The 19,742-nt window shown below is 36.0% G+C and overlaps 1 protein-coding gene across 8 annotated transcripts in view; it reads left to right on the top strand.

Annotated features, from left to right (window-relative positions):
* Positions 1 to 19,742, top strand: part of LOC749983 (putative WAS protein family homolog 3) — a 498,033-nt gene that overhangs the window by 359,165 nt on the left and 119,126 nt on the right. The gene's annotated exons all lie outside the window — the stretch shown is intronic.

Genomic DNA, 19,742 nt, shown 5'->3' with positions numbered 1-19,742 from the left:
GGATAGCATAGTCTTTCAGCAAAGATGTTGAGAAACTAGATATCCACATGCAGATAAAGTTAAAGTAATTTGAACAGTATGGTACTGGCATAAAAACATATATAGACCAATGGAACAAACTTGAGAGCCCAGAAATAAATTCACACACAAAAATGGTCAACTAAACTTAGACAAGATTGCAAAGAATACACAAGGGGGACAGGGTAGTCTTTCAGAAAAGATGTTGAGAAACTAGATATCCACATGCAGATGAACACAGTTGGACCCTTGTCTTATACCATACATGAAAATCAACTCAAAATGGATTTAAGGCTTAAGTGTAAGACCAGAAACTATAAAATCCCTGGAAGAAAACATCAGGGAAAAGCTTTAGGACTTTGGTTTTGTCAATGACTTCATGCCTATGACACCGGAAGCATAGGCAACAGAAGAAAAAAAAAGATGAATGGGACTACATCAAATTAAAAACCTTCTGCACAATAAAGAAAACAATCCACAGAGTGAAAAAAACAATCCACAGAATGGGAGAACGTCTTTACAAACCATATATATGATAAACGGTTAATTTCCAAAATATATAAGGAAATCTTACAACTGAAAACCAAAAAAAAACCTAATAACCAGATTTTAAAATGAGATGGAGTTAAATAGACAGCTCTCTAAAGAAGTCATACAAATGACCACCAGGCATATGAAAAAGTGCTCAGTATTGCTAATCATCACAGAAATGTAATTCAAAAGTGTAATGAGATATTATCTCATACTTGTCTGGATGACATATCAAAAAAAAAAAGTCAAGCTTATTAGTGAGGATGTGGAGAAATTGGAAAACCTTGCACACTGTGGATAGGATTCAAAATGGTACAGCCACTGTGGAAAACAGTATGGAGGTTCCTCCAAAAATTAAAATAGAACCACCATATGATCCAGCAGTCCCACTCTCAACATTTATCCAAAAGAATTAAAATCAGGGTCTCAAAGAAACATTAGCACTCCTATGTTCATTGCAGCACTCTTCACAGTAGCTAAGATGTAAAAAAACTGTAATCTTCGTCAAGAAATGAACAAAGTTTAACATGTACATACAATGAAATATTAGACTTAAAATAGGAAAATCTGTCACTTGCAACAACATTGATGAACCAGGAGGAGGACATTATGCTAAGCGAAATAAGCTAGTTACAGACATACAAGTGCTTCATGATTCTACATACATGAGGTATCTAAAACAGTTAAACCTATAGAACCAAATTGCAGAATTGGGGTTGCCAGGGGTTAGGAAGAGGAAGAAATGGGAGTTGTGAATCAACAAGCGTGAAGTTTTGGTTATGCAGGACGAGTAAGTTCTAGAGATCTGCTATAATCCTAGTGTCTGTATTTATTTATTTATTTTGAGACGAAGTTTCACTCGTTACCAAGGCTGGCATGCAATGGCGTGATCTTGGCTCACTGCAGCCTCTGCCTACCGGGTTCAAGCGATTCTCCTGCTTCAGCATCATGAGTAGCTGGAATTCCAGGCGCCTCCCACCATGCCCGGCTAATTTTTTATATATATATATATATATATTTTTTTTTTTAGTAGAGACAGGGTTTCACCATGTTGGCCAGGCTGGTCTCGAACTTCTAACTGCAGGTGATCCACCTGCCTCGGCCTGCCAAAGTGCTGGGATTGCAGGCGTTAGCTATGGTGCCCATCTGAGCCTATGTTTCATAATGTGGTATTGTACACTTAAAAATTTGTTATGAGGGTAGTTCTTATGTTAAGTGTTCTTTCTATTAAAAAAAAAAACAAAATTTTACAAATGAAGATGTCTTCTGTTACCCCCAAATAACTGATTGGGCATACATAGGCCTCAGAGTCTTCATTATAAACTTTGCATAAAGAATGAAGAGGACAGAAGATGAATACTACACGTGTGATAACATTGTATGGTCATGTGAAAAAGGTACTAAAATGGAACAGCTAAGTGTGAGATTCAACCTTATAACTAATATCTGTTCCCCTTTTGCTAATAGATATTTGTGTAAACAAGATAAAGTGAAAACGAATGGCAGGAATGTAGTAAATTACCTAAACACGTGTTTTGGTGCAAGGAATGTTGTCAGGAGGAGAAAAGGCTGAGTAAATAAGAGAAGTTTTCATAACAGACATGGGTCCTAATTAGAGAGTTGGGATCTTCCATGTGTCAGAAATAGCTGGGAGAAAGACTTTCATAAAAAAGCATGAGATAAATAGCTTTCTTATTCTTAGAAGATTAGAGAATTAGAAAATTACAAGCATCTTGGTTACCTCCATTGACATTTGCCACATAGACCCAGTCAGACACAGAGTTTCAGGGTTAACAACTGGATATTACCAAAAGAAGTGGATCTTTTGAAACTTAATAATTTCCCTAAAATGTAAATGGAAGAAATGCTGGCAGTGAAGCAGTAAATAAAGGAAGAAGGGACCGTTTGGAAAGAGTATTTTCTATGTGGTTTTCAGAATTCATTGACTAGGGTTTACCTTGTATTTCAGGGCTTATCTTGTATTTCAGGGCTTAAATTTTAATTTTTCTATTTTTGTATTTTTCTATGAATGATGAATTATAATAGTGATTGATTTCTCCATTGCATTTCTCCACTTACAATCGATATTTGTTTTAACTTGGTTTTCTTTGTTGTTTTCGCAGATTGCCTATTTTACTTCTCACTATTGATTTATGTTGCCAAAACAAAGAGGTCAGTAATTTGTGGCCAAATTCTTCTTTTACTATTATAAATTTGAAAATTCCAAAAATGAAGCAAAAGCAGCATTTTGTCAGCTTTCTGGCAGAGATTCTCCTGCTAGACAATCATTTGTGTTGTTTCTGAAAAAGGAGAGCTAAGAATCTTACTAATTTGGACTATGTTACAATCTTTATTGCCAACTCCAATGTGTTAGAATTTCAACAGTTGAATTTTTTTCTGAAACGTCAGTATTCCGTGTGCATGTGGCTTTACAAAAAAGCATCAATCACCTCATTCAACACTGTAAACATTCATCAGATTAGCTGCTTTCTTCCTAAGCCAAATATATTGGTTCTGAAATTCAGGTAGGATCAGTGTGGCTTGAATAGCCAAATTATGGATATTGGTAGCTGTGTGTTGAATGAATCTCTTCCTCTTTTCTCTTGTCCCCTCATTTCCAAAATGCTTTCCATTTCATCTTTTTCCCACCTAAGCATAATTCCCTATTGGTGTTAGTTAGAATTTGGAAAATAGGAGCTCAAAATATCCTTTGCCAGCCCTACTACAATTTGGGGAAGTAATTTGGCATGCTTGACCTGGTATCTTAACATCCTTTACAACTTAACCTATGAAGGGAAAACATTAGGCTACCTACTAGATTAATCCTCCGTAGTAATCCTGCAGCAACAATTTCTGGCACTTTATAATAATACACTTCTCCATTCTCTGTATAACTTACTTCACTCTTTTGGTGCTGGTAGGATCAGACCTCAATATGGTGAATAGGATGGGTTCATAGGCAAACACAGGTCGGAGACAAGGATGTTGAATCTGTTTCCTGCTGTGCTGTCCTGACCAAGCTTCTTTCTGCAGTGGTTTCTTCTGCTGACCTTTCTATTTGCATATTTCCAACATTCCAAATAATGAAATGATGTCATTGCATTGCATTGTCTGTATGGAAGAAATGCGAGAGTGTACTTAGAAGGCACAGCATAGATTCATGTTTGTGGAGTACAGCCAAATTTTAAAACTATTTTTAAAGAGTCATCACGTTTTATTTTATATAACTTCAAAGTGTTGTTTCTGTATGCTGACTGAATATTGAATTCTAAAACTTCAGCTATTGTCTTCAGTAGGATAGAAAAGATTAATTGTTTCTTGGGATTTGCTGTTCTTTTTGCCAAGCTTAGTGCAAATTTGGGGATGATGGTATTACATTAAGCTTTCTAAGATACAAAGACACACCTGGAGATTTCCAAACATGACAATGTCCTTCTATTTGCTCTGAGAAAGATAGATTTATATTTCCAAATGGGGGTTTATATCAAACATCATAAGTAGAAAATTTCTAATGAAACAACAGATATTTTATTAAATAAGGTAATAGTGTATGCATAATACCTACCACCTAATAGAAACCTTTTAGGAAATTCAATCAAACATTTTTGTTTTCTAATCTAAGCTAGCAATTATAGAATAAAATTTCAGAAAAAAATTGAGAACATGCCTTTTCCATTTTAGAAAGATCGAAAAAGTACAGCATTTCCAATTGCCTGCTATGAGATTTTGTATTTGTAATGGACTTTTGGAAATATTTTATTTCCTATTTAAATATTAATTAGTTATGAAATATTAATTACATAATGAAATTTCATAAAAGTTTAAGAAATTGATAATCATTAATTATAATATTCCTCTGGAATATTATGAAACTTACTCTATACTCAGAAAATTTAAGTGGCAGAAGTTGTCACAATCTACTTTTCTGCTCAAGCAGCTGTACTTTCAATAATTTTATTTTAGAGTTGAAAGAAGACTTTACAGGATCATTTTCCTTGGTTGTTTCACTTCTATCAAGTTAATATTTTGGTGACTAAATGGATTTCAAGCACTTTTTTCAAAGTCATAGAATTTGCTTCCATGTTGAAGCAATTTCACATCCCAGAAAATTGGCTGAAATAGAAAATTTTATCTTTGTTAGCAATAAATCAACAAATTCAATTAGGGAAATATGTAACTCCAAAAATGTGACAGCACACTATAGTTGGCTTACAGTTTTTTATAGGATCAGCAACTTAGGGTAGTACAAATAAAATGTGCTCAAATACATTGTTTTTTAAATAGGCCATAAAATACCATTATTCAATCAGCAGAAAAAAATTGTCAAGGGTATAAATTGTTATGTGGGCCCTGAAGGTTTAATCTAAGCCTGAATCTTGGTTGGCAGTGCACCTGACAGCTTACCCGGAAGCCTAGAAGGATGAGCTCTCCAAGGACCACAGGTGGAGAAGAACAACTCTCACCCAAAGTTAATTGCACTGACCTGCCCTTGCATTTGAATAATACAAAGCAGATTATGAGTTCTACAAAATGGACATTGGTTTTATCGTTAGTAAAATATTTTTATCTGAATTTTCTCAAGTTAATATATAATTTTATAAGATATGGTGACATATGGTACAACTATTAGAAAAGGTTTGTCTTTTGGAATTTTCTTAATTCTATTTTTATAATATTTCCTTGAAGTGAGATATAGTTTTAGCACTGGGCAATGTTGGTATACAGCATATATATATATATATATATATATATATATATATATATATATATACATACACACACACACACACACACACACACATATACGCATACATACACACACACACAATGGTTCTTCACTACCTTGTATGTGTGTATGTATATAAAACATATACATGAAACACATTGCTATATATGTGCTATATATATGAGAAACACACATATACACATATGAAACATATATGAAAAACACATTGCTAATATAAAATACAATGGCTGAGGAAAAAACTTGGTTAATTGATTTTAATTTTTAACACAGTTTCATTAAATAATAGGTTAGCATTCTTAGAGGAACCATTTGTCTGTAAAAATCATTAAAAATATTTGACCCTGTTAAGATGTTATGTTACTTTAATACATATTATTATAATTTTTAATCCATGGTTACTATGACACACTTCTGTGAATATTGATCATTTGAAAGCAGCATAAGTGTTTCATTTTTACAGCTTAAATTTGCTGAACACAAATGTGAAGGGGGAGCCCTGATAGTGTATCTTTGTCTCTCTCTTCTGGGATTATCTCTATTCAGTTTATTAGTCCAAGTAAGGGAGATTATTTTGAACACTGTGTCTAAAGAAGTCACAGTTTGCAGGTGACAGGGACAGTTTCATACACAGGTGATCAATGGGGGAGTAGAAGGCCCCCAGTTTACTTATGTCCGTCCCACTGGCCATTTGAGAGTTCCCCAGTGTGCATATCTTTGGACATGAGATGGCAGATGTTACTAGGATGTTTGAGAATGATATTGGCAAATGGAGATCCAAAGGCAAATAATCAAGTTCATGTAGATCTAAGAAATATACAATATGAAGTATTAATATAAGAACAGTGCTATTAATATGAGCAAAATAGGAGAATTTGGAAGAGGGTAATTATTTCTCTCTCAATCTAGGAAAGCCTGCCCTACTCAAGAGAGAATGTGGTGCATGAATTCTAGGTAGCGTCAAAGGTAGAAATAGAAACAATGGCTGGAAATTATAACAAATTCATTATGAAGAAACGTATAGAGAAGACTTCATGATTTCAGTGGTCCAAAATGAAATGAGTTGCCACAGGGGATAATGATGCCTTTGTCAAAATGGAGAACTTATACACAAGTTAAAACCACATGCTGGGGATAACAGAAAAAATAAAGCTAACCCTTACATGATGTTGTATATGTCAGGCCCTAAGGCCAGTGCTTAACATTATCATTGCCTTTAATGCTGACAACAATGTTAGATGATAAATTCTTCCATCACCCCATTTTAAAGATGAAGCTAAGAAAATTTTAAGTAAATCAAAGGTCATATAAGTAGTACTTGTGGAGTTGGGTTTTGAATTTATGTAGTTTGGCTCCAGAGTTCATTCTCTTAACTGTTAGACTACGTTCATTCTCAGAGTGGTTTGTTCCTATTGCTGATATTAATGTCGTATAAATATTCATATAGTAGGATAAGAAATGGGGGTCAAATTAGTATGGAAAGGAAAAGGAAGTCAGAAAAAGTGGAAGGTTGCTGCAGATACCACTCAAAATAACACCTCAAGTCAGATTTGGAAGACCCCCCAAAGAAACTTCCATATATTTTAGGCTAATCACCATTTATAGATGGTAATCAAGAATGGAATATCAGCCTTCCTCAGATAGAAGATGGTGAAATAAAATCTAACAAAGTGAACTCCAAAGGAATCTATTTTCATCATTTCCTCAATACTCTGTAGTTTTCCACACCTTAAGTATAACTTTATATCCGCCATATTGGACCCTATTTTAATGTTCAAATCCTTGAGTGAGACTGATTTTTCTTACCTTACTCCTTCTTCCATATTCTCCATATACTTGTTACTTCCATTTAGCCTCAGTTCCCTTGCTTATGTTCTCTATGAGTATAAAATAACTTCCTTTCATTGAAATCCTACCTCCCCTACCAGGGCACGTTACCTTTGATCTCCTCTTGAAGGCTTTCTAAAGTTGCCCACACCGTTTTTTCCTCACTCTGCATTATGAGTATAAATATAGTCGGTAGATTTGGCATTTCTTAGTTCTATAATTCATTCTCTCCATGTACAGTGTAAGCTGTCATATATACTTTGACAGCTGTAATTCAGTACAAATATTTTTGTGACTGTGGGTAGCTGCTAGTTATTTATTCTAAATGTCTTTAATGGTCTGTTGCTGTAATTTCTAGAGAGGTTAATAGTGAATAGTGTTCCTCCTCTAACAAATTTCTGTTGGATCTTGAAAAATGTGAAAGAATACATTATCTGGTATTCTGGTTGCTTGCTTCCTGGCTCTCAGCTTCATTCAAACCCTTCTTTGCTTTTCTATGGCAGGGAGCTGGAAGAATGCCAAGCAGTTTTCCCAGGCTCCCTTGCTAACAAGATTCCAGTAAGATTTGGCCAATGCGAAGCCCTTGCAGGACATTTTTTTTAAGGAGAAAGAAAGAATTATTTATTTTCTGTTTCTGTGGTGTCTCTGGTTGCAGTGATAACATGGGGAGGTGACTGTGGGCTCTGAGAGCAACTTCAGGTGACAGGGTCACCAACATGTCAGTAGGGGTTTCAGTAGCATCCATGGAATCCATGTTCCTTTGTTTCTGCAACATCATTAGCAGATCAGCTGGAGGGATGGCTGGTGTGTTTAGTCTTGAATTGAAAAGACAGCCCTGATAACTAGGTAACATTCCCTTCATTCCCTTCTCCCTTTCACTCTTCCAATATTCCTTTTCTTCTTCTTCTTTTTTTTTTTTTTTTTTTTTGGTTGTTTGATTTTTGCCCTTCCAACAATTTTGTAGTAACCCTGCTTTTGGCCCCTCTTCTCTTGCAGTATCTGGAGTGGTTCCTGTTTTTATTACTTGACACTGACCAATTCTCTCTCTGGTGCTGGGATCATCTCTTCTACATCTTCTCTAACAAGTATCTATTCTCTACTAATATTCACCTATTGAGGTGAATGTTACACTTGTGACAGTACATCCTGTTTTTTCAAAAGCTTCCATTTAAAAAAGTTTTCTATTATATTAACTTTAACTCTTCTTCACTGTATTTTCCTTTCAATTCTATTAAGTGGTTTCAGAACAAACAACAAGTAATATACCCCTTGTCCATGACTGAATTCTGAGACTATTAGAGTTGGATCAAAGACACATAGATGCACTTAAAATTATTTACTCAAATACTGACAAACCATGTGAAGAATGCAGATTCAGATCTTTGACCAAATGGACATGCTGATATTTGACACATTATATGAAATTTATCCATTCAGTTACTGACTCAACAGATTCATTATTATTCATTTGTTAAATGTTTGTAAGTGTTTGGTAAACACTTCTGAAGCCCATCCTATAATCCAGGCAAATTTCCAGATACGTGGGTTGATACCAGTGAGCTAAATAGATTAGCTCCATAAAAAGCAGAAGAGGAGAGGCTGAGGTGAGCACATCTGAATTTTTTGTTCCAAATCCACCAATTAGAGGAACCAGTCCTCCATTTCCAACAAGAGTGAACAGGAATCATGGAGAGAAACCAGAGGCTAGCGGAAGTCGAGGTGTGGGGGGCCTCTTTATGGAAACATGAAGCAGAGAGAATGAGGCTCCCTTTGGCTTAAACTAGGCATGGCCAATATTAAAATGCAAACATTGTAGGAGATGTAACAGAGCAACCTTATGTTTCATTTAGATATCAGGCTTATATTTCTATGAATAGCTTTTGTAAATGGGCATCAGTTAAAGACTCTGGAAACACTGGAGGTAGTGATTTTCAAAATCATTAACAGTTTGTCATGAATACTGGCCAGCCTGAGGGGACCCTGGCGGTAATTTTCCCTAAGGCCACACCAGTCTATCAGGTGAACCTTGTCATTGGACACGAAATAACTGAGGAGAGAAGCTCAAGGCAGTAAGTGATACGGAGGAATTTGGAGTTACTAGAGATAGAGTCACTCATTTTTGTTTACTGACACCTGGCCCAAACACAACTCTGATTCTAATTTTAATAAATTATACAATCAAGAGTCACTTTCACTCTGAAATCTAAAAGATTGCATTCAACTTTTAAATTATTTGGGAACATAGTCACTTTCCCATACATTCCAGAAATAACTTTTTATTTGAAACTCTATTAAATATGTATTTTGCTCCTTAACTGACTAGAGTTCTGAGCGGGCTTCTAGCTGTGCAAGTAATCTTTGATGCATATGCTTATTCTTATTTTAAATTATGTTATCATTTCATATTTTTATTCTTATTTTTATGTCTTATTTTATATTTATAAGTGTTATGGAAATATTTGATGCAATTCAAATAATCTTGACTTGTCATTATTGTCAGTACTAGTTCCTTGTAAGGCATTTTTTTTCGGAAGACTAATTTGTAAATATTGTAAAAATTTTAATAGCTTGAATCGTATATACAGCTAACTAAAAATTTGCATTAATGATTGATGGGGCTTATGTCATTAAATCAATGTATTGAGCTCCTTTTCTTTGCAGAGGCTTTAGACTTGAGAGGGTCCTGGAGTCTCCAGGAGTGAGGGTTTAACATGTAAGCCAGGAATATCCTTACAAAGATGTGCCCATTTTACATATAAAGAAACTGAGTCCCAAAGAAATTCAGTACCCTACCTTAGGTCAGAGACCATGGAGGAGAGCTAGTATCTGAACCATGTCTTAGCCAGTTTGATGCTAGGATGGGATGGGGGTGAGAACTCAGGCCCTTGGCCCCTGTGATTCCAAGTATGGCCTGGGTGTGATGGCTAGCTGACTGGGGGTGGGATGGGATGGGGTGGCCGGGTTTAAAGGCCAGCATCTTCCTGCCTGCAAACCCCCATCCAGCCTTGATTCCAGGTCAGCAGGCTGGGGAAGATAGCCCTATACTGGACTACTTGGAGCTCCCAGGCACTGCTTGTGGCCAGCCCTGCCAAAGCGAATCACTTAATCTCCTGGAGCTGGAAACCCGGTTAGGCCCAAGTCTGGTCTGGAATGGAACAGGCACCCAGTCTGGGCCTCTTACTCCTCCATCAGGTAGAAATAATTCAGTGGCTAACAGAGGAACTCTGTGTCTCATGCTCAGCACTGCACTTGGAACAGAAGACCCCCAAGACCCATGCCTGAATCATCTGTGTTCTCCATAGCCTCTGCCAAGCCAGGTCTGAACTAGGGCAAGGGCTCAGGTAAATTTGTGGCAGTGAGCTCTGGAAGGCCAGAGGACCAAGGAAGGAATGTACCCAATGAATCTGCCCTCTGCTACAGTCTCCTAAATGGAGTTAGGATATTGCTTTCACCAGGTGACAACCCCTAGAATTTTAATAGCTGCACCCAAGGAGCACCAATGAAGGGAAAGCAGGGATGGGCCAAGGTGATGGGGAGGGACAAGAGCTAATAGCCCCCACTAGCTTGGCTGTTCCTGGCAGGTAGTGCTCACCTAGTGCTGCCACCTGTACATAGGGTCTTGTTTCCCACTTTATGCAACTAATACCTAACAAAGAATCCTTTTAGCCTTCACTCTGCCCCACCAAATCCCTTAGCCCTAGTCTCTGGATTGCCTGTCTCAAGGCTCCAAAACCCACCTTATTCCTCCTGAGGTTCCTTGGAGTGCAGCTTGTAGGGATGTTGTCATGCAAGCTGCTCTGCTGGACCTCAGTAGCCCTTCTTCAGGAGCCAGGCTTTGCGCTGCTGGTCAAAGTAGCCCTTGACCTGCAGGGTACCTGTCAACTCTTTGGCCTGGGTAATGCATGTCTTTGCCAGCAGTGGACTCAGAAAATCTTCCACATTCTTCTGCGGGGCCCAAATATGGTCCTCCGCGTTCCCGACCAGTTGTAGACAGGGATGTTGTATATCTGAGAGTGCTGCACTAAGTAGGGCAGGTTGGATGGGGGTCTTTGAGAGGCTGCCAGTTACTAAGACTGAGCTAATGTTCATGCTTTGGGGGCATTAAGACGCTGGTAGGGAATAATAGACATTCCACAAATTGGTATTCATCCATATACTCTACAAACCTGGGGTAATCTGGAGACCCCTGAACCTGTCTCAGCTATATGGTGAATAGCCAGACTGGATACTGGCTCTCCAGTCCAGCAGTGCAGCCCAGAACATGGATGTTGCCCTGTTCTGGCCTTGGGCTCTAAGACATTTTTCACTGAGGCCAAAGCTATTAAAATAAATTTATGCAAAGTTGTTTCTGTTTTGTAATGCCAAATATTGTGACTATATAAAACTTTTTCTAGATGACTGTCTTATTTATAATTTTAATATTTTCAAACCCTGTCAAAACATGATTTGCTTTTATAATTAGAAAAATAGTTGCATTATTTAAATACTTCATACATATAATCTTGACCCACTGGATTACTTTGTTTTAAGTCTGGCATATATTTATTAAAATAGAATTGGAGAATTTTATAGTAAAAATACTTCTATTTGGTTGCATTGTTTTAAGAAACAACACAACTGTATTCCAGCTTTTGTTAAATAAGTGTTTGCTTCAGCTAAGAAATTAGGAGATTTATTCTGAAGTCAATAGTAAAAACACAATTCCTTTCTAAGCTTGTTGCTTACAGGGTTTTGCTGAGGTGTATTGATCTAGGTCAGTGTTAACGTAGCTTCATAGCCAGGAAACTCAACACAGATAAATAAAGGGCAACTGCTAGATTTTTAATTAGAAAAATATACAGCAATGGCACTATTGTCCTGACATATATATATGTACACACACACATACATATATACATATATATTTTAGTTATATAAACAAAGACCTTTGGATTTCACAACTTATTTTGTATTTATTAATTTGAATTTCAGTATTTGATGATTTAGTCTTTTAAAATGTTGTACAATCATAATATATAAGGAGATATTAATTTTTTAGCTTATATTTTTAACACCAAAAATTGTGATCTTTAGTATAAAAAAAACTAACCTGCCAAGTTATAAGAACTAGAGCTGTGATACAACATAGAACAAACCTTGTTTTTCACAGGTTTTCTCCAAATTCTCCAAATTATTATCTGATATTGAACTGATTTTATTAAGAGTGAAGTGATAGTTCAACTCTACTCAGACAGAAGACATGTACTTCCAAGAAGATGGAGTTTGCAAAGATCACATTAGCACATATTCTGTCCATAGATTTTCTACTGTGATTTAGTTGGATAAGCTTATGCTACACATTAGTGTAATAAGACTAAAATTATTGATTTGTATGAAATGTAAATTAAGTTTTAAATCTTTATCATTGGAAATGGGTGGTTTATATTTTTGTTTTTTTCTTAGTTCAGGACCACTTGAATCCCCCCAGGAATCCACTGCAATTATTATATTCCATTGTCAGTGAGTGAGAAAGAAAAGAAGGAGGATGGGTAAGAAAGGGCTTGGAGAGTCTGGGAGCCTATGTGAGTCTGTGTGCAAAGCATATTAACTCTGACTCTGCCCAAAGCTTACAGAGAAGATATTCAGGTATATAATAATACTTTATCTAGCTATGGGATATATGGGAGCCAGTATGTTATAGTGGTTAAGAATACAAACTCTAGCATCACATATGGGTTCAAATCTTCCCTTCAGCTCTTACAATCTATGTGGGTTGGACAGGTTAACTAATTTTCCTCCGCGTCAGTTTCCTGAGTTTAAAATAAGCATTTTAATGGTCTCTAATGTAGAGGCAATAATGCTGATAGAAGCCTGTTATAGTAAGCACATGATAGTAATTTATATTCCCTTTCAAGTGTTGGATACCGGAATGCAGTTATTCAGAAATGATCATCATTGAGTTGATTCATTATTGTAAATGAGTTCAGCTTCTCTCTGACCACCTGATTTTGTTACCAATCCAAATTGATTATAATCACCTTTGCAATTGTGGCTTACTCATTATCTCTGAAAATAAAATTTGAGTCTGTGCATTTAAAAGAAGGAATGACACAATTTTTATTGAATGAAGTTAAATGAAATTCATCTCATTTTTTTCTTTTCCTCATTTCAGAAACTAAATTGAGATACTAAAATGTGAAATAAAAAACGTTTCTATGTTTAAATATTGTTTACATCATGTCCTGGAATAGAATGAGAGTTAGAAATAAATATATATGCCTTTGTGGTGCATAAATAAATGCATAATGCCTTATGGTATGCATTAAATGTTTCTTTATTTAGATGTCAAGTTATACTGATATACCATAGCTCTTTGAAAATGAATAATTGGTCCTTATAAAAGAGGAAATTGGGATACAGAGACAGGCATACAGAGGAAAAAAACTGAAGACACAAGAATTGAACAGCCTTGTGACTGGAGTGATTCATCTACAAACCAAAGAATACTTGGTGCTACCAAAAGCTGGGAGAGGGGCCTGAAAAAGACCCTTACTGGGATCTTTCACAGGAAATGTGCCCTGCAGATACCTTGACTTTGGACATCTAACCTTCAGAACTGTGAGACAATAAATTTTTGTGTTCTAAATCACCCAGTTTATGGGACTTTGTTATAGCTGTCCTATCAAACTAATATTGGACTTAAGATCACGTTTAAACAAGAATTGAGAATTTTAGATTCCTTTCCTACCACAAGCAGAAAGAACAAGAATCTTTAGGATTTTTCCCTGTTTCTCATCAACAACCAGCTAGCACTAAATGTGAAGTTGCCATAAAGCAAATTTGCTATATGTAGATTTCATGAGGGTTGTTTTCTCACACAGTTTGTTTTCACCTCCCCAAGTATCTAGGACTTTAAATTAAGAAGAAAAAAAAATCTGTCCAGAAATTCTTGGGAATGTTGTATGTGATCAACAGAATTTATCAATTGTATTAGTTTTCTGTAACTGTTCCAACAAATTACCATAAACTTAGTGGATGACAATAATACACATTTATTATTTTACAGTTCTGAAAGTCAGAGGTCTAAAATCAGTCAGTGGGCTAAAGTCCAGGTGTAAGCAGAATTGATTGCTCTGGAGGCTCTAGGGGAGACTCAGCTTCCTTGCCTTTGCCACCTTCCTATCCATAGTTTTCAGTAGGTGGCTTCTTAGTCCACATTTAAACATAGCAGCGTATCAACTTCTAATCTCTCTGTCCTCTCTCTTTGCTTCTATTGTCAGATTACATTTACTGTCTTTGAACTGTAAGCCAAAAATAGGATTCTAAGCCCCCCAGTCAACTGAATGAACCTCTCCTCTTGGCCAAGGGCATTCCAAAGAAAACCTGAAAAACTAGTTCTGGCCATGATGGGAAGGAGAGGTCAGATGTGTCTCATTATACTCTCCTGTCTTTGGAGTTCGGGGACAACTGATCATTAACATTAAAACAGAGATCTTAAGACTGACTAAACAGACTCTCTAGCAATAAGATACCAAAATCCAACCTGACTCTGGTACAGCATCACATGACACATAGCAGGCCCTGAAAGAAATCAAAGTATTTTACCCCCAAATATATTTCTTTTACATACTTTGAAATGGTCCTGTTAAGCTGTCTTTTCTGGGAAAAATCTACATTCAGCAGAGAATGTAGATTCTCTACATGTAGACCCTTTACAGGATGTTTCCTGATCCAGGAGAGATTAAGTGTTTGGTACCTTTTTAGATCTGATTGGAAACATTTCCCACGTATTCTCTCTGAAGCCTAATACTTGGAGATTTCATTTGCATAATAAGCACCTTGGTCTCCACAGCTCCTCATCTTAACCCAGACACTCCTTTCTATTGATTCCAAGTCTTTAGATAATAACTTAACTCTCTCAACTAATTGCCAGTCAGAAAATCTTTGAATCCACCTCTGACTGGAGCCCACCCTCCCCCATGACCCCCGCCCCCCCAACCTTCGAGTTGTCCCACCTTTCTAGAACAAACCAATGTATACCTTACATGTGTCGATGGCTATGTTATGTCTCCCTAAAATGTATAAAACCAAACTATAGTGCAATCATGTTGGACACATGTTCTCAGGACCTCCTGAGGCTGTGTCATGGGCCTTAGTCAATCATATTTGGCTCAGAATAAGCCTCTTTAAATATTTTACAGAGTTTGACTCGCTTTGTTGACAGATCCTCCTACCTTTCTCTCATAAGGACCCTTGAAACTACATGGGGCCCACCCAGATAATACAGAATAATTTCTACATCTCAAGATCCTTAACTTAATCATACTGCAAAGCCTCTTTTGCCATGTAAAGTAACATATTCATAGATTCTGAGGATTAGGATGTAGATTTTTGGAGGGCCCTTATGCAGTCTACCACACCAATAAATATTATCTGCAAAGTATATTGCTCTAAATGTCAATTAAATCTTAAACTTAAAAAAGTTGGTCTCTCAAAACTATGCCTCCAGAAAAGCCGACAGAAGAAACCCACAGACTTAGTGCACCTGCTATGTTCTTTTGATGAGAATCCATTTATTTCTTCTGGAAATATTTATGAAACATCTGCTAATTTATAAGCACTTTTTAGGTTTCTCCTTCATGCACACTAGCTGAGGAGGGAGACTATAACAAGTAAACAAATAAATAAATGCTACACTTTCAGGTCTTGAGAAGTGCTATAAGACAGAAGATAAAGTAAGGGAACTGATAATGAATGATGGATTACTATTTTAGATGGGGACATATCTCTGCAGTAAGTGACATTTGTACAGGCTTGAATTAAATGAGGAAGGAAGAAAAGTAAATACTTAGGTATGGATTTTTTTTTCCAGGGAAGAAAATTTATATTAGGAAGTTGTTTGCATCAAAGACACATTGTTCTTAAGTGAGTGATAATTCCTTATACCTTAAAACAAGAAATTGCTTTTAATAAGTTGTCATGTCAAATATAGCCTAAGGGATTTTGACACAAAGTAACAAATGATGCTCCCTCAAATATACTTACGTAGAAATAGACTCACTTAAGGTATGTGTCCTTAGATAGAATCATATCCATAATCCTCTAAAGGAGTAGAGCTCAAGGTCATTACATAGCTCTTGCTCTTAAAAGTCCTGGGCCCATTTTGCACGAAATATTCTCTATTCATTGGGGTGACCTGTTATAGCATCTATAATAACATTCATCATCAAAATGGCTTTGTTTGTATAAGTGATGGTGCTTGCAATCCTTAGAGAGAGCTCTTTTGCTAAATCAGGGCTAAGGTACTTCCACATGCAGCAAGTAAGCATGTCAAGAGCTGTATTGGAGAGTCAAGACTTCATGCTTCCTCTCTGCTTCATAGTTACGTATATGAAATTGAACTGATAATGAAGCGCAATACTGTGTAAAGTCTCTGCTTCTTGTGAGTCTGAGTTGGCAAAACATTTCTTTATATTTCTCATTGCCTAATAATTTTTCCTAATAAGAGCCACCGATAGTATGTTATTATTCAATTTAATTCAGTAAGTCTTCATTTAAGGGCACCAATTTGTAGCACAAAATTAGATAGTATGCAAATGCATAATAAATGAGTGAAATAATTACTTTTTCAAGCGACTTATAATCTACTTGAATCATTTCAATTACAACTGCATAAATATCAGAACATCACTTGAAGAAGCTTCTGTGAGCTCGTGAGAATTTTACACACAGTAGGTTTTCAAGGATTGTTGGCTGAGAGTAATTGAGTCATCGCTGAGGCTAAGTTAGAAAATTACTAAGTCTAGTTCATTGTCCTCTGCTTCTATCCCCTCTGTTAATGCAATAAATATAAAGCCAATTCAATAACATAAAGTCCGACCTGACAGGTCAAGAATAAATAAATATGAGAACTGTATCATTATTGTGCTGGGAGAAAATTGGAAAAACTGATTTAGACTTTCTATTATCCTTTAATATGTAACACTTCAGTTTTGAAAATTAGATTTTATTTTGTGAGGCTACAATCACTATAAAAGTCTAGGTTGATCTAGCAAGGAGAACAAAATAAGAATAAAAATGAATTGAGGATAATCAAATTTTCTACAAGTACTGACAATAATCAGAGTTTAAAATCTCATTAAATTCCTATAGATTAGAGCTGAAAGTGACTTAAATAACTGTGGTTATTGATTGATATATGTAGTATAGTGATTCTTTAATGTATGTAATAATTACTTTAAAAAAAGTATTTTAGAAATATTCCAAATTTTATATCAATTCAGAGCTCTATTATTTTAATATCTATATTCTTTTTGTTCTAATTTCTCTTAGAAAAAAAAACATGGTAAATTGAATGCCCACAGTTTGATGTGAGGGTAATAATGATGGCTAACACTTATTGAATGCTTACTATATTTCAGGTACACAGGCTTTATGATCACATGCATTATTTCATTTATGTCTTTCAGCAACCTGAGGAGGTCCGTATTTTATAGCCTTTGTTTAATATATGGGAAAATGGGAGTCAAGGAAAATTAGAGTCCTTGCCTTGGTAATACATCCAGGACACAGGAAAATTGGAATTGGAACACCTGCCTGTGACACCAGTGCATGCTTTTAACAACAACCTTGATAACTTCTCACTTTTACTCCCTTCCTTGTTTACCCAGTCTGTCCACCTGGAAATGCTAGTTCATTAAGACTCAGATCAAAGGTCATTTCCCATCAGAATGTTTCTCTGACTATTCCAGACACAGTCTAATGCATCATCCTTTTCTGATCTGTAGAGAACATTAAAAGGTTGTTTAATTTTAAGCTTTTATATAGCTGAGAGAGTTATTTGATGGCAAAAAGTTCTTCATGAACTGGTAAGTACAGGATTACCTATGATGTGCAATTTATAACTAGAATGAGAATAGCTAAACACTCCTTAACAAAGAACTTTGAACACCTTTAATGATTTCGACGGATTTGCAGGCATCAAAATGGATGTAGTAACACAATGAATGTCCAGATAGGTAGTTTTGATTTCTGAAATTGCTCATTGTTCTGACTCTATTGAGAATTCCCCAATTTACACATCACTTTATTCAATTTGCTTCTCTCTCAATGTGCTGACTCTAATAGCAGTGCCACTTCTCCCTGCCTTCCCCACCCAAACCTCTCTCCCAGAGATAGCTGCTTTCCTAAGAAAATTGTTTTCAGCATATTCTTTTCTGCGTATTCTACCCCAATAACGCACAAAAAACAACATATTGTAGTTGTAGTAACTACATCTACCAGTAAAATTTCAAGATTGGAAGTATAAACCAATTAATGTAATTAACTTATTAGGCAACCTAAGGCTATTAGGAAATCACTTTGCTCACCACTGAAATGGTGTCATTGGGATGGTTTCCTGTGATGGGCAGCACTGAGCACCTTGGTGAGTATGCCTGGCTCTAAGATCAATTTAACACAGAAAGCTGGAACATGTTAAGTTGTATTAATACATAAAATAAAACAATGCTAATTAAAATACAATGAAAATATGTTGTTTGTCCCTCTTATCCTGGGGTAATAGTCTTGTGATTGAGTCAGAAAGCAATGCATTGTCTTTGAAGTGTTGTGTTTTCCTGACTCATGGTTACCTGGGTGAATACCCTGACATCTTTGGGACATCAGCTATGTGTGGGTGCTGTTGTTGAATCCAAACTGTGAATGATTAGACCACAGCAATCTGCAGAAGCGAAGATCTGATAAAATAGGTCTATTTCTCAGATTATTCTGGGACCATTTTCTGCAAAAGGCAGTATTTTGATTGTTTAAAATGGTTGTGGTTACTCTTATTAACAAGCAGTAGCTTTTTTCCAATAATTAAAAAATATTCAATAGCTTTATGTGTACAAGTGATTTTGGTTACATGGATGAATTGCAGAGTTGTAAACTCTGAGATTTTAGTGCACCATCACCTGAGGACTGTACGTTGTACCTAATATGTAGTTTTTATCCTTCACCCTCTTCCCACTCTCCCCTCTTCCACGTCTCAATTGTCAATTATACCACTCTGTATGCTTTTGTGAATACATAAATAGCTTACCTGCCACTTATGTGTAAGAACATAAGGTGTTTTGTTTTCCGTTCCCGAGTTATTTCAATTAGAATAGTGGCTTCCAGCTCCATCCAAGTTGCTGCAAAATACATTATTTCATTCTTTTTTATAGCTCAGTAGTATTCCATGAGTAGTATTTCAATGTGGTGTATGCTTACCACATTTTATTCACTCATTGGTTGATGGGCACTTAGGTTAGTTCTATATCCTTGCAATTGTGAATTGAGAGCTGCAGTAAACATACGTGTGCAGGTGTCTTTTTGATACAATGACTTCTTTTCCTTTGGGTAGAAACCCAGATTGGAATTGCTGGATCAAATGGTAGATCTACTTTTAGTGTTTTTTGAGAAATCTCCATAGAGATTGTTCTAATTTAAGTTCATACTAGCAGTGTATAAACATTGCCTTTCCACCATATCTATGCCAACATCTATTGCTTTTTGACTTTTTAATAATGACTATTCTAGCATGAATAAGGTGGTATTTCATTGTGGTTTTAATTTGCATTTCCCTAATGATTAGTGATATTGAGCATTTTTTTCCTATTTGTTG

Source organism: Pan troglodytes, chromosome 4 (assembly GCF_028858775.2).
Source record: "Pan troglodytes isolate AG18354 chromosome 4, NHGRI_mPanTro3-v2.0_pri, whole genome shotgun sequence".
Taxonomy (NCBI): Eukaryota; Metazoa; Chordata; class Mammalia; order Primates; family Hominidae; genus Pan; species Pan troglodytes.
The sequence above is the reverse complement of the archived record's forward strand: the minus strand, read 5'-3'. Positions and strand labels throughout refer to the sequence as shown.